The sequence below is a fragment of the Bos grunniens genome, chromosome 2, assembly GCF_055505025.1.
Source record: "Bos grunniens cultivar Pamir isolate PY7600 chromosome 2, Bosgru_T2T1.0, whole genome shotgun sequence".
NCBI classification, from domain to species: domain Eukaryota; kingdom Metazoa; phylum Chordata; class Mammalia; order Artiodactyla; family Bovidae; genus Bos; species Bos grunniens.
Genome location: NC_141166.1, coordinates 68831470 through 68846753, shown reverse-complemented (window position 1 = coordinate 68846753; position 15284 = coordinate 68831470). Strand labels below are relative to the sequence as shown.

Genomic DNA, 15284 nt, shown 5'->3' with positions numbered 1-15284 from the left:
ACCCTCCAGACAGAAGTTGCAGTCTTAAATAGTTTTACTTTAATGTAATTGCATACCATCATATCACCACATGCTGTTGGACACAGATCAACTCTGGCACAAATGGAGCTGCTCAAGAAGACAATACCAGGACGTGTGGTTCACTTTGGGCCATCCTGGAGGTTGGCTATCACACCCAGATTAAAAATTTACATAAATGTAAATCATATACTGCTTCCTTCAGTTGAGTAAGTATTGTCTCAAAATGCAAAACAAAGCAATAAATAAAAAACAGAACCTTCAGCTTCACTAAATAGTATTGTTAGTGTTTTAGTAAGAAATATGGGGGAGGAGTCGCAGCAGCCAGGCAGTCCAGCTTCAGGAAGGCTCTTGGCCACCACCACCCACAGGGACAATGCCCAAGAGCAAGGTCAGATGCTCTGACGGCCTAGTGAAGGAGGAGCCCAAGAGAAGATCCCGAGGCTGTCAGCTAAACACGCTCCTGAAAAAGTGGAAACAAATCTAAGAAAGGTGGCAGAAAAGGATAAATCTTCAGACAAAAAAGTGCAAACAAAAGAGAAAAGGAGGAACAAATTGAAAACAGGTAGAAGAAGCCAGCCAAGAGTCTAAAGACTTACCTGCAGAAAACAAGAGAGATTAGAAACGAGGAGAGCCCAGCCTCTGATGAAGCAAGGGAGAAAGAAGCCAAGTCTGATTAATATCACACACCCAATCTTATCAGTGGCCTCTGTCTCCCTCTTTGTACAATCCAGAGGAATATTTTTATCAACTATTTTGTAAATGCAAGATTTTTAGTAGCTCTAGAAACATTTTGAAAAAGGAGGGAATCCCAATACCCCCTCTTTTCTTTTTGAGATGAAATCGTTTATTACTGTTGTTGTGTTTTGTTTTTTTTGTACAATAGTGCGATATTGAATATGAGATGCTTTGATTGTCTTGGTGTCAGCTTAACATTTCACAGATGGGGAAGCTTTTATATCCTATAATACAAAGCATACTAAATGGCAGTTTGGAGTCAATTGTGCTTTTAATGTCTTGAACACTTAAATTACTTCTCATGTTGTGTTTGGTAGAATTGTTTCCTAATGCAAACTGCTCACTCCTTGAGCTTGGCACTCCTGCTCAGAATTTTGTGCACTCTATAACATCTTTGGTCATGGTAGTCCAGTTTTCCTACCAACTTTGTTAATGTGCTGTGAACAATTGACAGTTTGAGGATGTAGTGTATATGATATTAAATTGTGAATTAGTGGGACTTCTGCTGTGACAGCATATCAACATTTGAAGATATGGGTACTTGATAGCTTGTTAAGGAAGATCCCTTGAGGAGGGTGTGGCAACCCACTCCAGTATTCTTGCCAGGAGCATCCCATGGATAGAGGAGCCTGGTGGGCTATAGTCGATAGGATCCCAAAGAGTAGGACATGACTGAAGTGACTGAGCACACACACATGCAAGAGTTGTATACAAATTGATATGTCTGTTTTGATCCTCAAAACAACCAATAAAATCTCAATTATGAAAAAAAAAAAGAAACGTGAATTACTTAAAGAATGTATATTTTATTTAAGATTATTTTGTTTTCTACATGATAATATTAAAGCTTTATAAATGTATTGCATGCTGATAAAAGAAAATTATCTCAGTTTTACTTGAATTATGGACAATTTTTGTGTTACTGTGAAGTAGGAGATCAGTTTAGTCCTGATATAAACATATAATTTGGACAGCCACTGATTACTTGTTTATCATTATTATTTTTAATTATTTTAATAGTTGCATGCAAAGAAGAAATGGATGTGTTTTCAATAGCTTGTTAGATAAAAAGGCCCAAACATAGTTTGGGAAACTGCAAGAACAGAGGCTTAAAAATTGTTATGATATTCTACAATTTAAGGATAATTATCAATTAACTTGGATTTTGATACTGTACATCTGTGAAAACCTATCACCAAACACCTTAAAAATTATAGTTTACATTATAAATTATATAACATTCATATGAAATGTTTGTATGAACATTATGAGTTACTTTTCTGCCAAGAAAGAATCCATGCATAGGAGGTATATGATCAAAATCTATTTCTTTTGTCAAAAGACAAATCTAAGTTTATAACTTACTGGGGCTTGTTACACTTTGGATAAAAGTTTAAAAGAATAATCTGAGCTCACTGAAGTTGCTTTAAAATCACTTCTATTTCCATTAACACACCATTGTGACACTGATTTGCTACTATGAATGTTATCAAAACAAGCCATTGAAGGCAACTTCTTAATTCCATCTTCCCCCAAATTGTATCTTTTTGAGCAAAGAGCTGTTCTAGGTGCCTTTTACAGTCTTACAGGGAATTGAAATTTTTTCCATTAAGAGAATTTTTTTAAGGACCAAAATAAATGTCCATCCAAAGGCATGTTCACCATGTCTGATGAATACGATGGATGAATCAGAACTTCCTAGCCAAGCTTTAACAGTTTTTGACAGGTCGTCAAAGAAATAAGTGGTCAAGCATTACCCTGATGAAAGATTATGTGTTTTCTGTTGATCAATGTCAGATGCTTTTCATTGAGTACTGCTTTCAATTGGTCTAATTGGGAGCAGTACCTGTTGAAATTAATCATCTGGTCCTCCAGAAGAAGCTCACGAGAGAGAATTCCCTTCCAATAGTACTGTATACACCATGTCACCTTCTTTGGATGAAGACCAGCCTTTGGTGTGGTTGTGCTTAGTCACTCAGTGGTGTCAGACTCTTTGCAACCCAGTGAGTCGTGGGTCGCCAGGCTCCTCTGTCCATGGGAAGTCTCCAAGCAAGAATACTGGAGTGGGTTTCCATACCCTCCTCCAGGTTTGGTATGGTCAGTGATGATTCATTTAGCTAGCCCCGTAATCTCTTTCATTCCACATTATTGTACAGTATCTGCTTTTCATCTTCCATCACAATTTGTTTTAAAAATGAAACATTTTAGCTATATTTAATTAGAAAATTGAATGTGGAAATATGGCTTTTTTTCACTTAACTTACGTGGAACTCCAAAATCAGAGTGATTAACATAACCAAGTTGGCACAAATGGTCTGCAACTTTTGACTTGGATATTTTGAATTGTGGTATAACCTTAATTGTTGTCAATTAATGTCTTGATCACTATCAACTTTAACTGGTCTACTCAAATGTGGAGCATCATACAGTGAGAAATCTCAAGCATGAAACTTTGCAAACCACTCTTCACACGTTCAATTATCACAGCACTTTCTCCATACACTGCACAGATCATTTTTTTTTGCATTTCAGTATGTTTTTACATTTCTGGAAATGATATAGTATACTGAAAATGTCATTTCCCTTCCATCTTCAATATTAAAATGACTACACAAAATTTACCAGTTTTGGTAAGTTTTTAAAATAGTGCACACTGATAGGACAGCTGTCACAGTACAATCTAACTAAACTGTTCTGGATGAAGTTAAAGGCAACTAAGCACTACTAGGTCCATGTTATGGAAAAACACTGAACAAATCTTTTGTCCAACCCAATACATATTATTTTCTGTTAGTAACAGTATTGTTAATGCAGCCTACATTAGATAAGTCAGTAAGGGCAAGCTCATTTATCACATTAACATTTCACTGTTAATATAAGAGATATTTATTTAAAATGTGCTTGCAGATCTTTAATATGGAGAATCATTATATCCCTCATACATTTCCATTTAGGTATAAGTGTAGAATGACAAAAAAGTGATGTAGTCTTTTTATATTAATTGATTACTCACATTTGCAATGAATAATTCATATATTTAATTATTTCCTAATGTTATGCTTGTTCTGATTGTGTTAAAATTTCATATGCCTATTAGCTTTAATGAATGAAAAACCTTGGGCTTGTATATTATACACCTTTATTTATTTATTTAGCAATTCATTTTAATTCTTTTAAGTGTTAGACTGTGATGTATTGAGATCTTTAAAAAATTGTTTTGTCAAAGATATTTAGAAAATGCTGATTTAGAGGATTTTTAGTAAGTTAATTGCATTCGTTCTCAGTTGCTCAGTTGTCTCGGACTCTTTGTGACGCCCAGGACAGTGGTCCGCCAGGCTCCTCTGCCTATGGATTATCCCAGCAGGTAAGAATACAGTTGATAGCCATTTCCTCCTCCAGGGGATATTCCCCACTCAGGGGCTGAACCGGCATCTCATGTGGCTCCTGCATTGGCAGGAGAATTCTTTACTGATCAGTAATCTGGAAAGCCCAGTAAGTTAATCACAAGTTTATTATAACTACTTTGGTTTGGGCCCCACAGAAAAACTGTAACGGATTCAGAACTCAAAACAGGTTTCCCCACTATCTGAAAGTAGAGTATTTCTATGAAACCTTTAGTCAGCCAAAGTGGTGTAAAGTGAAGAGGCAATTACCTTTAGGACACATCTTGCTAACAGATGCACAAAATACATAGAGATAAAGTGCAGGTGCTCACAGATGCAGTTCAGAGCTATGGTGCTTGTTGATGCTGAGATGCTAAATGAAGTTCCCGGGGAAGAAGGTCGGCGACACCACTCCCCTGCACAGGTGCTTGCTGCCTCCTAGCAGCTCACTGCTATAAAGTAAACACTGAACCTAATCATTTTTGCCTTTTGCTTTTTTCCATAAAAGTGAAAATCCTCTTTGGATGTCTTTCTGAGGGCAAAACAAGTAATAATGTAGGTAGTTCATAAAAGCGAAGGAGTATGAAGTGAACTTCTGAAAAGTGGAGGTTATCTGAATAGAGAGAGTGGGGAGGGGAGAGATAAATTAGGAGGTTGGGATTAACAAATACACACTACTATATATAAAATAGATACCTAATAAGGACCTACTGTATAGCACCTGGAAACTCTACTCAATATGCTGTAATGACTTATATGGGAAAAGAATCTACAAAAGACTGTATATAAGTATATGTATAACTGATTCACTCACAGCCGAACCTAACACAAGACTGTAAATCAACCATACTGCAACAAAAATTTAAAAACTAAAACAAGAAAAGTTGTATAGGGTGTTTCTCAGGGAGGAATGGTAAAAGAAACAAAAATGAAAAAACAAACCACACAGCATTCAGTCTATGGAGTTTTAAAGTCTGAAGAACCTCGGTTCTTTTTCTTTGGCAACTTAAAGAAGACAGAGAAAATGAATGGAATTTAAAAGAGCACCTTCAATTTTTTCTCACTTTTGCATAATGGCTTTGCCAATAAGGTTGGTAAAGAGCTTTGGTTCTTTAGAAAAATGATATAGATTTTATCTGATTGCCTTGAAATGTTTTTCCTTTCCACTGAAATTATTCAGTGGTGATGTATAAAAATTGATTCTTCTATGTAATTTAGAGACTGGTATTTCTGTAGTACTAATGAAAACAATAACGCTGGTGTACTTTGAATTTAGATGAAAAGATGAAAACTGTTCAAATTATTTATGAGAATGCTCATCAAATTTTTCTTTTGGTGCTAATTTTATATATTTCATGTACAAAAATTACACTGAATCAGAAATCATCATTCATGTGAATATTACAATATTTTGAGACCTTTTATGTATGTTATATATTTTTACATTTGTTAAACTATTGCACATGTTAGATGTTTTGTATGCATTTGATTTAGTTCACACAAGAATTCTGCAGAATAAGTAGTGTACCATCATTCTGCAGATAGAAAAACTGAGGCACAGGAAAGTTAAGTAGTATGCCCAAATGCACCAAAGTGAATGATGTTAGCGATGTAATTTAAACCTGTCTTTCTGGTTTCTTTTCTACTCTATTATTTCAATACAATATTCATTCACTAACATAATTTCACAAACGACTTTGCATTAAAACTAAAAATATCCATAAATTGAAAAAAAATACTAGGTGAAAGAAACAAAATGGAGAAAAATTACCATTTGATTACTTGGAATTCAGTACAAACAAAACTAGTGGAGGTGATGGAATTCAAGCTGAGCTATTTCAAATCCTATAAGGTGATGCAGTGAAAGTGTGCACTCAATATGCCAGCAAGTTTGGAAAACTCAGCAGTGGCCACAGGACTGGAAAATGTGTTTTTATTCCAATCCCAAAGAAAGGCAATGCCAAAGAATGTTCAAACCAACACACGGTTGCACTCATCTCAAACACTAACAAAGTAATATTCAAAATTCTCCAAGCTAGGCTTCAACAGTACGTGAACTGAGAACTTCCAGATGTTCAAGCTGGATTTAGGAAAGGCAGAGGAACCAGAGATCAAATTGCCAACATCCGCTGGATCGTGGAAAAAGCAAGAGAGGTCCAGAAAAACATCTACTTTTGCTTTATTGACTACACCAAAGCCTTTGAGTGGATCACAACAAACGGTGGAAAATTCTTCAAGAGGTGGGAATACCAGAACACCTGACATGCCTCTTGAGAAACTGTATGCAGGTCAAGAAGCAACAGTTAGAACTGGACATGGGACAACAGACTATAACAAACAACAAACATTTGAACAACAAACAACATTTCCAAGTCGGGAAAGGGGTAGATCAAGGCTGTATATTGTCACCCTGCTTATTTAACTTATATGCAGAGTACATCATACAAAATTCCGGGCTGGTTGAAGCACAAGCTAGAATCAAGATTGTCGGGAGAAATATCAATAATATCAGGTATGGAGATGACACCATCCTTATGGCAGATTTTTTTTATATCAAAAGTCACTGCAGTTGGTGACTGCAACCATGAAATTAAAAGACACTTGCTCCTTGTAAGAAAAGTTATGACCAACCTAGACAGCATATTAAAAAGCAGAGACATTACTTTGCCAACAATGTCAGTCTTAAAGCTATGTTTTTTCCAGTAGTCATGTATGTGTGTGACAGTTGGACCATAAAGAAAGCTGAGTGCCAAAGAATTGATGCTTTTGAACTATGGTGTTGGAGAAGACTCTTAAGAGTCCCTTGGACAGCAAATCCATCCCAAAGGAAATCAGTCCTGAATATTCATTGGAAGGACTGATGCTGAAGCTGAAACTCCAATACTTTGATACCTGATGAGAAGAACTGACTCATTGGAAAAGACCCTGATACTGGGAAAGATTGAAGGCAGGAGGAGAAGGGTACGACAGAAGGTGAGATGGTTGGATGGCATCACTGACATTATGGACATGAGTTTGAGTAGGCTCACCTGGATGGTGAGTAGGCTCACCATCCAGGAGTTGGTGATGGACTAGAAGCCTGGCGTGCTGCAGTCCATGGAGTCGCAAAGAGCTGGGCACAACTGAAAGACTGAACTTAACTTCATTGAAGCTGTTAGATTTTTTCTTAATGAAATTTGCAACATAAAACCAAATCAATTTGCTCTATTACTAGGACAATTTATATTTCAGTTGGCGATCATGAAATAAAATAGCAGTTAAAAAACTCTACAAGGGGATGTGTTTTCCAAACTATTAGTTTATATGAATGAAAAATGATCTCTGGATAAATGTTATTTAGCTATGTGACTATTCTGTAATTAAATGATTAAGAAATCATTTCTCAAACTACTTGTGAAGTGATTCTATTTTCCATGTATCTTCTAGTTATGTAATTTTCCAACCCAAGGTGAGGTAGCTGCTTGTGGAATATCTAATACATTTTGCCTGTCTCAAGAACCAAGCAAAATTTTGTAGCTGATTTTTCCTTTTTCTTGCCCCATAATGTTTATTACAAGTCAACAAATAAGCAAATGTGGTGATTCTTCCTTCCTATGATGTCCAATAACTCATCAAGAGCCAGCAATTTCAACCAGCTACTGCTTATACTGGTTATATACTGGGGCTGAAATCTTGAGCTTGAAATATTAGAGCAAACTTTTGGTCCTGATTGTCCAGTATAAGTAGCTTCTAGCCTGATGTGATTAGTGAGTACTTGAAATCTGGCAGCTGCTTAGAGTGACTAGCTGATAGCATAAACTACACACTGGAGTTGAAGGTAGTATTTTTTAAAAGAATAAAGACTATTTGAAAAATAATTTTATACTGATTTTATATTAAATAACAATATTTTGAATATGTTGTGTTAGATAAAACATATTCTGAAATTAATTTTACTTCTTTTGTTTTACTTTCCTAATGTGGCTACTAGGTAAAATTGCTATGATCTAGGTAGATCTCATTATATTTCCAGTTTTTTGTACTGCTCTGACTGGTCTCTGTAGTTTCTGACTTAAATTTAATTTAACATTGTGCTGCCAAAGTGGCCTGTCTAAAACACAGTTCTAGCTACTTGCAGATGGTGTACAGAGCAGCTTGATGGATAATTTGTAACCAGAGTAGAATAATAAGACTTGAGTTTAGAGACAGTTATGTTAATGATACAGTAATCCTTAAAAAGAGTTAAATATAGATAATTACCAATGTGTCCATTGTACAGCAAGCTGATGCTCTGAAATCAACATTGCATAACAGGAGCTAAGAAAATGAAACAACCCTTGGTGAAAGCACCAACATCTCTTTTCAACACATACTTACATGAGTGCCCAAAAAACTCTCCAATGTTAAAAATAAGAATTTCAGTTGCAATTAAAAATAAAATCAATCAAAACCAATATTTTAAAGACTAGCTATTTCTAGGCATATTAGTATGGTTCCCTATTTCTCTTCTCTACAAAATAAGATAATCTACTTCTCACATCAAAAACTTAAATGTAATAATATCATATCACATTAACATTTTTAATAGTAGAGGGACAATAGTACCTTGCAGCTACCTTTTTCTCCTGAAGAAATTTGAAGAGAAATGAAGTATATCATTTCACTCATTTTTTTAAACTCATGTTTACATTTAGTAGAATATGTCATGGAAGGTGATTTGGGTTTAACAATTTTTCTCTTATTTACAGCAAATCATCATAATGCCATCTTCCTTTAATTTTCAAAAGAATGTTTTCCTCAGTGATAAAAAATGTAATCTGACATTTGTTTGGAAAGCATTTAGTGAGGGGTAATGATGCTGCTTAATACAGTATTGAACTAGATTTAGAAGGTCTATGAAAAGATTGAATGGGAATCAGATTTCATTATCAGTCCAGTGATTCAAGTTCCTCAGCTAACTGGCCTCAAACAAAATGGAAATAATTAGCAGGTGATTTTTAAGGTAATCAGAGTGAGAAAACACCCTGGGGAGTTTCATTTCTATGTGGATGTTTGAACTTCATGAATGATAAAAAATTTCAGCCATTTATTTTTATTTTTTAAATATGTCACAGTTTCAGTACACATGAAAACAGTGACATAAGATTTGAAACATAAGGAAAGGCCCAAAAGGCTAGAAATTAAATAAACTAATTCTAATGAATTTTAATAAATGTATTACAAAAGTTCTACAGAGCATGTGTCATGAGAAACAGTAGTTCTGTATGTGTGTAGCAAAATGGAAAAAAAAAAAAAATGATGGTGACTTCCAGAGAATCCACATTTTTTATTCCTTTGAGAACACAAAGAAAACAAAGCATAACTAGTATATGAAACACTATTTTCAACATACTCTTCTTTTTACAAAATCTAACCTCGGATAAAATTGATAAAGAACTCGGAGTCTTTCACACTAAAGAAGCAAATGCTATCTGACTGAACTAGGAATTTACTCCTGTTTAAACATGAGATAAGGCATATGAAAATTGATTTATCTATGTATCACATGCATGTATATTTTTATTGCTAATATAACTATTAGCCTAATATAATTAATATAACTATTATAATATAACTAATAAATACTATTAGTTATATTATAAAATATTATATTATATAATAAATATATATAAATGTTATAAGTATACAATAATATATTACAGTATATAATATATAATTAATATATATGATATATAATATATATAAAATAAATATAATTGTATAATAAATATAATGTATTATAATATAACAAAGTTATAATATAACTAGTAGATTATAACTAATATAAGTAATATAACTATTAGCTAATATAACTGTTAACTATATTGCTAATATAACTAATATAACTATTAAATATTGATGTGCCATTAAACTTAGCTGAACAGATGTCAAAATATGCTTGCAAATAATCTGTATGAAACTTTATTTATACTGGTTTTGCATACAGTATCTGTAATTTATACAAGAATATGGTTGAATAAGTATAATACTATCAATTTACCAAAAAGAAAACTGAGACACAGTAAAGCAAATGATTTACTAAAAATCACACAGATTGACTCTGACAGGGTTGAAAATTGCCTCCAACTCTCTGATTCCAAAGTCCTTTGTATTTATGTTGTGTTATTCTTATTTCACACATGAATGTAACTTTTGTGTAAGAAGTAGACTTTCATGTTAGCAAAATGGGCATAAAATGGAAAAACTGCATTATGTAAAACTTTGGTAAGTTAAGGAAAGTTAATGTCAGCCTTCAATCATTTGGCATCTTGTTTATCTGTTGCATTGCCATGGTTATGGAATCAAGCTGAACTTTAGGATGTTTCAAACATAAAACTGGATCAGTATGCTCTACTAATTTGGTGATAGATAGTTCTATCTGCTATACAAAATGGCCATTAATGAAGCTTCCTATGGTGACACCCTTTCAGAAAGTTATAACTTATCTGAATAAAATATGATCTCTGAGTAGAGGCTATAGAAATATGTTGTGAATCACATAACCATTTCCAAAACTTCCAAGAAAATGATTCAGTTTCCCATATATGTTTTATTAATATGTGTGAGTTATTTATTTAGTTGTATAAATAAATTTATAAATGGCTTTAAATGTACTTAAAATGTTAAATATATTTGTTTTGTGGAATATGTAATACACTTTTATTTGCTCAGGAGCCACATAATATTCCTCTAAGTCTCCACTCATATTCAATAATATTTGTTCTAATATTCTAATATTAACCTTTGAAGGTGATCTATCTAACACAACTCGACCTGTAGTATTTATAGTTTCTGTAATTATTATTCTTTTGTGGTAGCTCCATCACCTAAATGATAAAATCAAAGTCCTTAACTTATCTCACTAGGTCTTTCACAATATTGAAAGGTTGTTGTTGAATCGCGCGAAGACACAGGGATTCTTGGCCCCCGGAGGAGAAGAATTCAATCCGGGGCCAGAGACGAGGCTTGATCGCTCAGAGCTTTTGTGTAATAAAGTTTTTATTAAACTATAAAGGAGATAGAGAAAGCTTCTGACATAGGCATCAGAAAGGGGCAGAAAGAGTACCCGCTTGCTAGTGTTAACAATGAAGTTATATAGTCCAAAGAATGGAGGTTGTAAAGACCTCATCAGACCTATCCCCATAATTTACATTTTAAGATAACACTGTCCTCAGGCAGGATACATCCTTGTAAAGACCAGGTCTACTCCCATAATTTACATTTTAAGATAACAGAAGGTTTAATCCAGAGACTGTCCTTAGGCAGGATACATTATTGTTATATAATCCTAAAGAATGTGGAGAAAGAAAAAAAGTTTGTCCTTTCTTCCTCCTTGAGAATTCCAGACCCCTCTCTCCTTGGGGACCCCTAAACTCCTTATCAATCTGCCTAGGAACTGACTCTCTCACTATGATGGTTATTCGTTTTCTGACTTGATTTCTCACCATCCACTCCCTTGCCTTTTATGCTCCAATAGCACTTAGCTCTTAGCCATGGTGTTTCTGGTCTTTGGTTATTTGCTTAGGTTATTCATTTTCATTCATTCATTAAAGACATTTATTGAACACCTACTTGAGAAAGACACTGTGCTTGGTGTTCAGAAATTAAAAAGGAAATTATTGCTTCTACTCCAAAAAGAACTCATCATTAGGAATGGAAAATCCTTTCAAAGAACAACAACCAAAAAAAAAAAAAAAAAAAACCACCAAAAAAACCCTCCACTATAATACAACAGAGTAGGTTCTTAACATCCAAGAAAATTATACTTCTTCAGTATCTTGACTCTTCTTTGTCGTCTACTTGCTTTTTATTCATTTCCAACTTAACAAATCAGATCACCATCATTTTTTAAGCATCTACCATGGCATGAACCCAGCTAGGGGCTAATGGACACACAGAATACAGAGAAGATGGGGGTGGTTCCTCACAAAAAGTATACAATGTATTACAAAAAGGCTTAAGTGAAAAGACTAGAGATTGATTTAATTCAGGATCAATAAACTTTTCCATAAAGGACTATATAGTAAATATTTGGCACTTTGTGGGCCATGCAGGCTTTGATTCAACTGCTCAACTCTGTCTTTGAAGCATGAAACCAGCCACAGATGTGTGAATATGCAGAGCTGTGCTTCATAAAATTTCTTTTACAAAAATAGGTGTCAAGCTGGATGTAGCCCTGCAAAATTGCAGGCTGGAGACCCAGGTGAGCCAATAGTCTAGTCCTAGTCTCAGTTCTAAGACCAGAAAGCAAAGAGAAACAATGATGTGATTTAAACCAAAGGTCAGCAAGCTTGATCCCCCCAAAAAACTTTTACTTTGAATTTGAAGACCAAGAAAACCAAAAACCAATTTCCCAGTTCAAAGAAAATCAGGCAGGAGAAATTTTTTCTTATTTTAGGGAGAGTCAGTTGTCAGGTTTTTTTTTGTTGTTGTTGTTCTGTTTAGGCCTTCAACTGCTTGGACATGGCCCACCCATATTTGAGAAGGCAATTTGGTTCAGACACTAAAGAATCTGACAGCAATGCAGGAAACCTGGGTTTGATCTCTGGGTCAGGGAGATCCTTTGGAGAAAGGAATGGCTATCCACTCCAGTAGTCTTGCCTGGAGAATCTCATGGACAGGGGCCTGGTAGGCTACAGTCCACAGGGTGGTAAAAAGTTGGACACATCTGAGTGACTAACACTTTCACTTTGCTTTACTCAGTCTATCAATTTAAATAATAAACTCATCAAAAATATCCTAATGGAAACATTCAGAATAATATTTAATATCTGGGCACACCATGGTTCAATCAAGTTGACATGTAAAACCAAGACAGTATAGGCTGAGTTTTTCAAGCCAATTTGCATATCAAGAGTCATGAAAGTCTAATTTCTTTTTACAAAAACTATTTCCTCTTGTTCCATCACCATACCTACACACGTCTTCTCCAATCTACCTAATGATACAGTAAGAAAAAATAAAATATACTTACCATTAAAAGTGAAAGCCGTTTAATACCACTCTTTTTTAAAAAACCTCCATGATAGTCAATTACAGTAATTAGTTTTTATAGTTTCACTGTATTTTCTCTTCTCTGTTGACACACATACACAAATAATCCACTTGCAAAATAACAGTTCCATATAGTGATATGTTGTACCATCTCTTTTCTATAGTGCAGAGTGTATTCTGCCTTTTTGCATTCAGCTTTTTAAAACTATGTGTGGAGAGATGACAAATAGTGTTTCAACTTGTTTGTTTTAGGATTTTATTAATTCAGTATGATACTAGATGCTAGGCTTCCCAGGTAGTGCTTGTGGTAAAGAATCTTCCTGCCAATGCAGGAGACATTAGAGACGATCTTCCTGGGTTGGAAAGATCTCCTGGAGGAGGGCATGGCAACTCACTTCAGTATTCTTGCCTGGAGAATCCCACGGACAGAGGAGTCTGGCAGGCTCCAGTTCATAGGGACACAACGAGTCAGACACAACTTAAGTGACTTAGTATACACACGTGCACTATATTCTGCCATAGATGGTAGAAGGTGTATTCATAAATTTTTTACTTATTTAAATTTAATTAGCAACTTACAATTATTACAATCTATTTTTAATCCTCTTTAACATAGCACAAAATTTTTAAAAAATTTTATTTATGCCACCCACTCAAATAAGTTGCAACATTCCATTGCTTAAGGAAAGATTAATCCTACTTAGGAACTGCTATCTGGCATTGTCAAACATTGCTTCCCTTTACATCTCTTTAACTCTGTCCTTTGTTCCAAACATCATTATCCAGTTGCGCTAAGGAAACGAACACATTATATTTTAATATAGGAAACCAGTGGGGAACCAATCACTTTGTTATGGGATCCTTTTAGATAGGCACACATTTCTGAAACTGAGTTTCTCTTGACCTAATTCTTTAGTTGATTTAATTCTCAATAGCTTAGAAACTCTTTTGAGTCTTGGATTTATAGTTTCATTCTTATAAAAGTGACTGGCATCTATCTTCTGCAATCCTCTTTATAGCAAAGAATATATAGTTGGAGGTTTGACAAAACAGCCTTCCTTTACAGGATTTCTGATGAAACAATAACTTTAAGATTGAAACATATTTGAAGTCATCAATTTCTGGTCCAGTTATAAATATGTCGAATGGCATTCTTCTAAGTAAATAGTAAATATTATTTGTCTCTTATCCCCCTTTCTTCCTCTGAAACTTCTGAAGCTGTCCTCAGAGCAAAATAAAGCTTAAAGGAAAAAATATGATTTGTGATTGAGATTTTCTGTTAACCTTCAGTCTGTATTGGTTGTGTTCAATGCTTTTATTTTTCTTCTGGCAATAGTAAATTAGTGTGTTAGTAACTTTTCAGAAATCCCATCTTGGAGTACAACTTATACTCCATATTGCATTATAAATACTGATCTGATTCAAACTTCATATGTACTCCCATGTAGAAACCAACTAGACAGTGAAGTCATTATTCAATTTAATCTGCAACATTTATTACCCATGCTGGATATGTATGTGCTAGTTATATTCCCAAAAAATGACATCTGGTTTTGAGGTATGCCTTATGATCTTCAAAAATTACTTACATTTCATGCACCTTATATATTTTTTCTTCTCTGTGCTTAATGTGCCACCTCATGAGAAGAGTTGACTCATTGGAAAAGACTCTGATGCTGGGAGGGATTAGGGGCAGGAGGAGAAGGGGACAACAGAGGATGAGATGGCTGGATGGCATCACTGACTTGATGGACATGAGTTTGAGTGAACTCTGGGAGATGGTGATGGACAGGGAGGCCTGGTGTGCTGTGATTCACAGGGTTGCAAAGAGTTGGACACGACTGAGTGACTGAACTGAATTGATAGAGAAAAATGTATACATAATTGGGAATTAAGTTACCACATTTGATTTTAGAATATGATTTTGTCTGAATAGGAATCTTATACATCACTCTTCTGGATTTATGTACATTATAAATTTTGGAAGAATAATAATTTATTTACCCTAAATTTATTACTATTTATTTCTTAACTTTCCCATTCCATCCTTTTTGATTTTCAAACCTTACTTATGTATTTTTCAAATCTTCTTTTGTTCTTGTTATCTGCCTTTTCTATCCTTTTTGTCAGTGT

General features: G+C 34.5%; 1 pseudogene; it reads left to right on the top strand.

The window, feature by feature from the left end:
- The first annotated feature begins 394 nt into the window (after positions 1 to 394).
- LOC147378211 (non-histone chromosomal protein HMG-14 pseudogene) lies at positions 395 to 698 on the top strand (annotated as a pseudogene).
- Positions 699 to 15284: the final 14586 nt, after the last annotated feature.